We start from the raw sequence: 9697 nt of genomic DNA, 5'->3' as shown, positions 1-9697 counted from the left end.
TTATTTTTTATGTTTGATTTTATTGTCATCTTCTTTTTTTTATAATACCTAACTTCCCATATACTTTTAGCACGATGACAAATTATGTTCCGGTAGTTAACTTTAAACCATATAAACTCTACAAGTATAGACTATATAAAAATATTCATCAGTATCATATGGCTAAGTATTACTAATAATCTTTGATTTCAGACGTCAGACAAAAAAGTATCACTAAACACCAACACTCATTATCAACTGACACTTTGATGTCTTACGGAATAGCAGTTACATTAATTACTCAGAGTGAAGTGTATAAGAGATTATTAAATATTTGGAATGCTTAACAAAACTAGAAAAACGGTGTATGAAGAATAACGGATACGAGATGGCTACCCCGCGTCCCAACGTTCATACATGACAAAGCCCATATTTTGCTATATGTGAACCCCCAAATTGATTTGTATCAACATATTTTAAAAAAAAGTGCACAATGGAAACATCTAATAATGATTCTGTGAAAGTTTCATTAAATTTTATTCTGTGGTGTAGGAGGAGTAACAAAAAAATAGACCACATCAGCGTAACGGAAGAAAATAAGAAAGGAAGAATACCCTATAACTATATACCATCATTTTACAAGAGGGGATAAAGGAGGATGAAATAAAATATATACTCAGTGGAATACTTTTGAAAGTGAAATAAGTGCCATTTTCAAGGTGTTCCGGATGACGATTAGGCATTACCTCGGGGTTTACATATAAGCTAAAAAGCCACTTCAATCTCCGATATTTCAAGAGGGGTGTCCCTGGTGTACTCCGATCATGTCAAAAAGGCCTTTTATCAAATATACAAGTAGGCCTATGGACTCAATGACTGGATTTCTTTGTCCATATAGTCAATAGAACGAAGCAAACTTGACTCTAAACTCAAAGTAATTACAACTGAAGAAATATATATGACAAAATGCGTGAAAAAAATACCACATGGTTTAGATAAACAGATAAACATTTCCTTTTGAAGGATTTATGTTATATCAAACTAAAGTTGAAAGAAGTTTTATAGAAATGGCTTAATCAATAGAAAGTTTCTTCTAAAATATCTGGAAAGAAAATGGAAGGATATAGATTCAAACATAGTTTCAATAAATATACCACGCACCCATCATTGCATTACTTTAAGAAGTTATTACAGTGAAACAAACTTCTGTTGCTATTCATTTTAGGTTGAAATTTATTTTTTCATTTGACATGTTATATGTGGTGATTTTATTCTGAAAAAAAAATCGAGTTGCAGAAATAAAAAAATGTTTATTGATAAGCCAATACTTACTTCGACTGCTCTTGAAAAAATAAGTAAGTATTGATCGAATTTTGGCATTGGACTGGAAAGATACTAATTCCCCACATTGTTCACGGCAGAAAAGCTACATAATAAATAATCTTCAACAGTGATCTTAGAAATTATATTCACTGTGATAAAATGTATAGAAAAAGAAATTATAAACTATTTGTAAACATAACGTATATACATTGTATGCATTTAGATTTAATTAACGTAGTGCACGCCAAGTTAATCTCAAAGGGACAGAAAACATAACAGTAAGTCCTTGTATTTTAATCATTTTAGATAATCTCAAAAGATCAATCAAATCCCAGTTACAATAATATGGTCTATGTTTGGTTTATTCAGAATACATGTAACTTCTAAACGACATATACAGTAAAACTCTTTATCAGAGGCTATTCATATCATTGCAAAACCAGGAATTCAAATGTCATGTGACAAAGACAAAACAAAGAGAAAAACGAGGACAGATACAAGCACTATATAGGACTCGACAAAGACACAACAAACATCTGGAGAAAAGAGTTATCTATTAAAAGTGTCATTCATTGTCTATATCTTAACTCATATCACTAATAAACAAATTATTTCATATTGACTCCAATTTGGCATTTCGAAAGTGCATGTAACTCATTAAATCTAGCAGCGCTTTCAAATAAATTTGTTGTGTAGTGTAGAAACTTTTACACCTTTTTCATTATATTAGTATTTCAAGTACAAAAACAGGATTTGACAACTAAAAAAATTGTTATTACATAAAATATTTAATAGTACCTCTGCGCTTGTTTTCGTTCTCCCTTGAGTACCAAGCATATAACAGTCGTCATAAGCCCACGTATAATACTGAGGACAGATGTACCCAGAGTAATGTCTTATTTTACAGTCTGAAAACAAAACACAATCCATATTTTTTTTGTATTAACAACTTTTGATGTTTCGCGAGCATAGGTAAAATGGCGCTTTAAACATTCAAGTGTTTTTTAAGTGTTGTTTAGTGTTACCGGTAGTGAGGATTTACATTTGATGTACACTTTGAATTGTAATGTTCAGCATTAATATTAGGAAGTATTGTTCTAGTAATTACACGGTAACATTATAGAAGTGTTTTGATAATGTTAAATCTTCTGTATTACATTTTACTGGTTCGGATATTGTTAAAAAACCTTCCCTAAAAAGCTATCACAGTAAATCATATAGTTTAGATTTTATACTTAAAATCATTAACTGGTATTTTACACGGATTAACAATGTTTTGTATCGAACTTAAGGAACAACCACTGATAGGCTCAGTTACATTTTTCATAAGTTAAATAAAAATTACAATCTGGAACAGTTGGGTATGGGTCTACAACCGTCGGTGGTCTGGCTGTTGTGGTCGGCGGGGAGGGCGTCGTTGTCGGTGCCCGTACTGTTGTCTGTTGGGGCGTCTGCGTTGGTGATGGTGAAATTTTCGTCAGTGGATAAGCATTACATCTATCTCCAGTACAACATCCACCATTAAAGGAAAAATAACTTTCCCTTCGACCAAGTATGTGGCTTGCAGGAGATTGAAGCATTTGACAGAGCTGAAATATGAGTGATGTGTTTTTGTCATTTTGACAACGTTTGAGTTAGACAGTTAAGCTAAAGATTAATTTTTAAATATTTTTCATAAATATGAATCAATACAAATGTAGAAATTAAATATTAAATAATCCTCACATTTTTGTCCATACATCCAAGTTGAATAGCAGGTCTCAAATCGGATCCAAGTTTCTCCATACTATAACAGGTCTATAAAGGAGAAACATACATGTACATGGTAAATATCAAAAACTTTTGTAGAATTTTGTTGTACGTTTGATACTACACAAGAACATTACTTCACATAGTTTTCACACGTTTTTCACATGATTTTTACCCTAACTGAGAAAATGAAATTTGTGACAGTCCACGTGAAATTCGGTTGAATCAAGTTAACCCGTGAAATTCACGTGATTTTTTTCATATAGAGTTCATGTTAAGAGAATTCCATGAGGATCACACGATAATTCCATGTGAAGCTTAAAAAAGTACACATCAGATAATTGATAATGTTACTACCAACCTTGCCGGCATCACATCCTATAGTAGTAGTACAATGACTTTGGTCTTTAACTTCATAACAATTAAGGCACGTGACTGCAAATAATGAAGTTTAATATGAAGATGAAACATTAAATGCTCCCGAAGAAACAACTTTGTCAACCATGCTATTAAAAATAACAATTGTAAAATGTGTTATGGTATACGTTTTTTTTTGTCCTTATCCGTTCTCCTATTGTCAAGGTCTGAAATATGTATGGGCCTAAATGTCCGACTTTGGTAAGGAACTGTGGGTTGTCATGGTTGTCATGGTCCGAAATGTCTTTGGTCGAAATGTCCGGTATCGATAAGCTGATTACGCCATTTTCGTAAACATTCATGTTTTGACCATCCCAATCTTGGAAAAAGCTAAGACTCTATTTGTATCAAATCGTCGAAGTTTGCTAATGTTTCCTAGACTAGTGTTGTTCTCAATTGCATTCACCAAGTACACAATAATGAAGCAGCCATGATGCGGTTTTTAAGCTCCCGAATTTTACACACAGGAACCGGAAATTCACGTTTTTTTTCTGACAATACGTATACACTGAACCCAGTTGGTAATACAACTATTTACTCAGGAGCGTAACAACCAACTGATCATTAGTTAAGATAAATAATATTATTATTTAATTGAACCCCTTCACTGAACGCACTTGAAGTAAAGTAGAAATATATGATACAATGAACATGATACATATATGTGAAAATCTGCATCACATGCAGTATCAACAGTCAACCTATACCATTCCGCGTGCCGGTGACCCTTAGGGTTGAAATAGATGATTCGGGTTTATATCACAACTGAAACAGGTTTTGACGTGTTATATTCAGTATATAAATTTGATAGATTTGCAAAATATATTCATCTGAACAAAACTTACCACACTTGTTACACATTTTAGGACACAGTTTCGTCGCAATGCACTGATCACTGCAAGGATCTGTCATGTGAAGGGACAGATTATTGCATATTAAATCATCTCTGTTGGTGCAATCATTACTTCTTCCCCAGCTTGAGGATGCTGTTCCGTGAAGAAAAGTCATAGTAAGCATTCAATCATTTAAAGCAGTTATTTGTTCTAGACACAACAAATATATAAGGTTTCATGACATGTGGAAACAATGTTCGTAAAATAATAGAACAATAACTAACTAAATGTGTTTTTTTCCTTAAAAGTTGAATATTGAACTTCAGGACCGAGTTTAAATAATAAGTAACGCAATCCATGAATATTTTCAATATTTGTCTGGAATAAAACAAAACGATGTTTCTTAACGATAAAAATGGGATATTGAGGGAACTAAGATTTAAACGCTAATCAAAGAAATATAGCTTAAGGATTACGACAGGGAAACTAGACACTCAAAATAAAGATCACCCTTTAAAAAAGGTTTACGTCTCCAACATTGAATCAAAGGATTTTAAAATTTATTTTTTCATGAAATTCCCAATGAAGTCTACAGAAAGAAAATATTTTTTACGTAATTTCTTAAAATTGAATTTCCATGTTCATGAAAAAAGCAAAAACTTGTAATTGAATTTACACGTAAATGGAAGAATTAAGTGAAACACAAACACCAAAAATATAGCGAATGACAACTCCTCTGCTAAAACCCCTGAAGAGAAAATTGTTGGTTTCAAGAAGAAAACCCAAGGTGAAGCAGAATCTTGTTACCACAGGGAAAAAAACTGTATAATTATTACAGTCGTCAATCAACTTACAACTGCTACTACTACTACTGCTAGAACTACTGGAACTACTAGAACTACTGCAGCTAGAACTGCTACTAGAACTACTGCTACTGGAACTGCCACTGCTAGTTCCAGAACTTGAACTACTGCTACCGGAACTGCCGCTGCTAGTTCCAGAACTTGAACTGCTATTACTACTGCAGCTTGTAATTGTTAGTTTGAGTAATGCTGGTGGTACATTATTGCATCTATCAGAATTACAGCACCCTGCTTCTGTGTGTGATCTCTTCACACCAGAGTACTGGAGACAAGTCTAATCCATGAAAAATGTTTTAATAAATGTAAAAATAAAGGGTGTCACCAGCACAAAAGACCGATTAAAAACATTTGAACAAACTGCACAATATATACATAGAAAATAAAACTGCTTGTTGTATATCAATTTATATAAGTGTAATGTATTGGAAGTATTATAATTGAATTTTTATGCACATTTAAAGTATTGATCATAGGAGTTCACTGATACCAAGCCATTCAAGCCGCTATAAAACTACAAGCAGTACAAACCATCCTCAGCTATACAGAGCCTTTTAGAACCAGATTTTCGGATTAACAAAAATGAAAGCACATAACTTGACATACAACCCGCTTTAGAACCACATAAAACTAAGTGGAAATAACCGCTCTCCAGCCATGTGTATACTGAGCTATACAAAACGCAACAGAACCACGTAATACCAAGCCATACATGGCTACAACACTTCAATTATTGATTCCATGTGGTTCCTAAGTGTGATTAATTTTTCTGCTAATTCCCAAACCCCAAAATAATGCCTATATTTCCTCTGTAACATCAAAATAATCCTTGAAACTGGCACTTGCTTTGCATCTACAATAATTCTTAGGGTATATATTTTATTTCATCCATTCTTTTACAAAGCATTCCAAAGATTTAAAGTCTATAATACGCTCCACTCTGAGTAGTTATTGAAAAAATATTCTTGCACGACATCCAAGTATCGGTTGGAATTTAGTGTCTGTCTAGTTTTACCTTTCGTCTGACTCAGGTCAAAGTTAATTAGACAGAGTAATTAAGGGGACCAAGATTCTAGCGGAAATAAAAAGAATGTTGTCCATGGACGAAGACCAGACATAGAAAACATAAAAAGGGAAAACTGATTTGTTCAAGGTGTCATAGTTTTCCTTTCCTCTTTCGTCTACCCTGGACTTGACTTTTTTTATGAGCAGCTCGGCAGGTAATTCTAGAAAAGTAGATGACGCTTACCCTACCGGTGTACCAGGTCCACGCTCCCAGTTTTTAGTAGAATCCGAGTTGCTCATTTGCTTTTGTTACTTTCCAATGGGAATATTCCAAACGGCATTCCAATGGGAACAAATTGTGCTCCTTTACTTGCTGACCTATTCCTTTACTCTTATGAGGCTGACTTTATAGCTGATCTGATCAGAAAGAAAGAATATCGTTTGGCTACTTCATTCAATCTCAGTTTCCGCTGTATAGATGACGTGTTATCTTTAAACAATCCTAATTTCGGGGATTTGATACATCGCATCTACCCAAAAGAACTTGAGATAAAGGATACTACAGACACTGGGAAGTCAGCCTCATATCTTGTCCTACACTTAGAAATTGATGGTAAAGGAAAACTATTGACCAAACTTTACGACAAACGTGATGATTTTTCATTCAGAATTGTCAACTTTCCTTTCATCTGTGGCAACATCCCTTCAGCATCTGCGTATGGAGTGTTCACATCACAACTCATACTTTATGCCAGAGCTTGTCGAATCTACGCAGACTTTTTGTATCGCGCTAGAACTCTAACAAATAGGCTTCTGGAACAGGGTTATGTTGCTACAAGATTGAAGTCATCACTACAGAAGTTTTATGGTCGTCATCATGAACTCGTGGATCGTTATGGTGTATCCATGTGTACCATGAAATCTGATTTATTCAACGGGTCATAGTTTTCTTTTCCTCGTTTATCTACCCTGGACTTGCCATTTTATGAGCAACTCGGCGGGTGTTTCTAGAAAAGCATAGGACGCTTACCCTACCGGTGCACCTGGTCCATGATCCCAGTTTTTAGTGGAGTCCGAGTTGCTCATTTGCTTTTGTTACTTTGTATGTATGATTTTAGTTACTTTATGTTCTTTGTTGTGTATGTCTGTTTTCCATGTCTGGTCTTTGTCCCTGGATTACATTCTTTTGATTACCGCTATAACTTTGGTTCCCTTGATTACTCTTCCACAAGATCGTTAGAATTTTTCAGGATCTACATTTAATTTAAATTAATACCACTACTGGAGTAACACGTGTCGTGGTAGGACTGGAGACCACCTTATACAGCTGTGAGTATAGAAGTTAAAAGTTTTGGAAGAGGTTGGGTGGTACATTTTGCAGATCCAGGTATGTATCGTTGTCTGTATGGATTCTTGTGGATTTTAGGAATCCAGTACATAGACGGTATATCACAATCATAAAGGGAGTGTAATAGAGTGATAGGTATATAATAGAGTTTAGTTAGATTGTAATGAAGTCCAAAGATTTTTTTTTGATGAAGGGAAGAAGACCATTTATGAAGACATCATTTATCTTAGGAGATGTATACTGGCGATGGCCTTGACTCCTTATCCGTCTTAGATTTTTGTCAAATAAATTCATCACATTTATGTTATTGTTATACTGGCTTGAAAGGTTTCCAATATATTTGATATAATGTCATTACACCCATAAGGCATTGTAGATCTTAGTCTGCGTATCCAGGTATTGAGCCACATGACGCCTTAGAACCACGTGATACCAAGCCATACATGACGTTTTAGAACCACGTGAGACAGAGCAAACGATAACGTTTTAGCACCACGTGAAAACAAGCCATACACGACGTTTATCAGCCACGTGAGACCTAGCAAAAGATAACGTGTTAGCACCACGTGATACAGCATCCTTTAGAACTACATGATACTAAGCAATATATACCGTTTTATAACAACATCGCCAACCATACAACCTGTTACAAAACCATATGATACCCAGCCACACATACCGCTTTTGAACCACATCCTAGTTTATAACCTTCTTTAAAACCATGTGATACAGAGCCGTAGCCCCGTGCAGGTCCGGGTGTTAAAAGAATAGGCCTGCAGCAGCGCTAAGCTTGTCGTAAAAGGCGACTAAATAGTGCTCAGAACCTTAGCTGGGGGCTAGGGCGCTCTGCTCACAGAGCAACTGGGATGTGTGCCCCAAGTGGTGGAATAGGGTACCCCTGGTGTGTTACATGCTGGTATTGTCAGGCTATAATACGGAAAACCTGACCGCAAACCATAGTGGTGCACCGTGTTGGGAAAGATGCCACGTTCCTCGCACGTTAAAGAACCCTACTGTGGTATTCTCCCGGAGTAGGAACCATAGGGCTCCGCCACAGGAGGCTAAATTGCCCGACCCTACCCACCTCTCCCTATTTCCAGTGGCAATCAAAATTTGTCGACCCCATTGTCCTTGTGTCCCATCCCTTTTTCATTTCATCATCATTTCATGTTCATTTTATCATCAATTTCATGTTAATCGTCTGAATATAGCTGAAATATTGCTGCTCGGACGTTAAACCCCAACAAACATGTTCATCGTCTGGATATAGCTGAAATATTGCTGCTCGGACGTTAAACCCCAACAAACAAACAACAAACATACAGAGCCGTACATACCGCTTTTGAACCACATCCTAGTTTATAACCTTCTTCAAAACCATGTGATACTGAGCCGTACATACCGCTTTTGAACCACATCCTAGCTTATAACCTTCTTTAAAACCATGCGATACTGGACCATACATACCGCTTTCGAAGCACATCCTTGTTTATAACCTTCTTGAAAGTGTTCATCAAATGTCTGTACGGCAAAACAGAACTAAAATAAGAAATAAAAAGGTGAAAATCAATTGGATGAATTTTTTGTTTAATGAAAGAAAAGAAAACTATAAATTTAAGCAAATAAAATAAAACCTAAATGATCTTTGCTGTGTGCTATTTGTTGGAGATAAATGAATGGTCAGCCTTTTAGGGTAGGCTTCTTGTAAGTTCCTTTCTTCCATGTTTGTTTATAATGTGTGAAGTGGGGGTACATGTATTTAGTTTCTGTGTGCTATATTTATTTAGTTTCTGTGTGCTATTTTTATTTAGTTTCTGTGTGCTATTTTATTTAGTTTCTGTGTGCTACATGTATTTAGTTTCTGTGTGCTATTTTTATTTAGTTTCTGTGTGCTACATGTATTTAGTTTCTGCGTGCTATTTTTATTTAGTTTCTGTGTGCTACATTTAGTTTCTGTGTGCTATTTTTATTTAGTTTCTGTGTGCTACATGTATTTAGTTTCTGTGTGCTATTTTTATTTAGTTTCTGTGTGCTACATGTATTTAGTTTCTGTGTGCTATTTTTATTTAGTTTCTGTGTGCTATTTTTATTTAGTTTCTGTGTGCTACATGTATTTAGTTTCTGTGTGCTATTTTTATTTAGTTTCTGTGTGCTATTCTCTGACTTTGACTTAATTTAAGTAG

The sequence above is a fragment of the Perna viridis genome, chromosome 6, assembly GCF_037379345.1.
Source record: "Perna viridis isolate PV_CMFRI_1.1 ecotype Kerala chromosome 6, ASM3737934v1, whole genome shotgun sequence".
In the NCBI taxonomy this organism is placed as follows: Eukaryota; Metazoa; Mollusca; class Bivalvia; order Mytilida; family Mytilidae; genus Perna; species Perna viridis.
Note: the sequence above shows the minus strand (reverse complement) of the source record.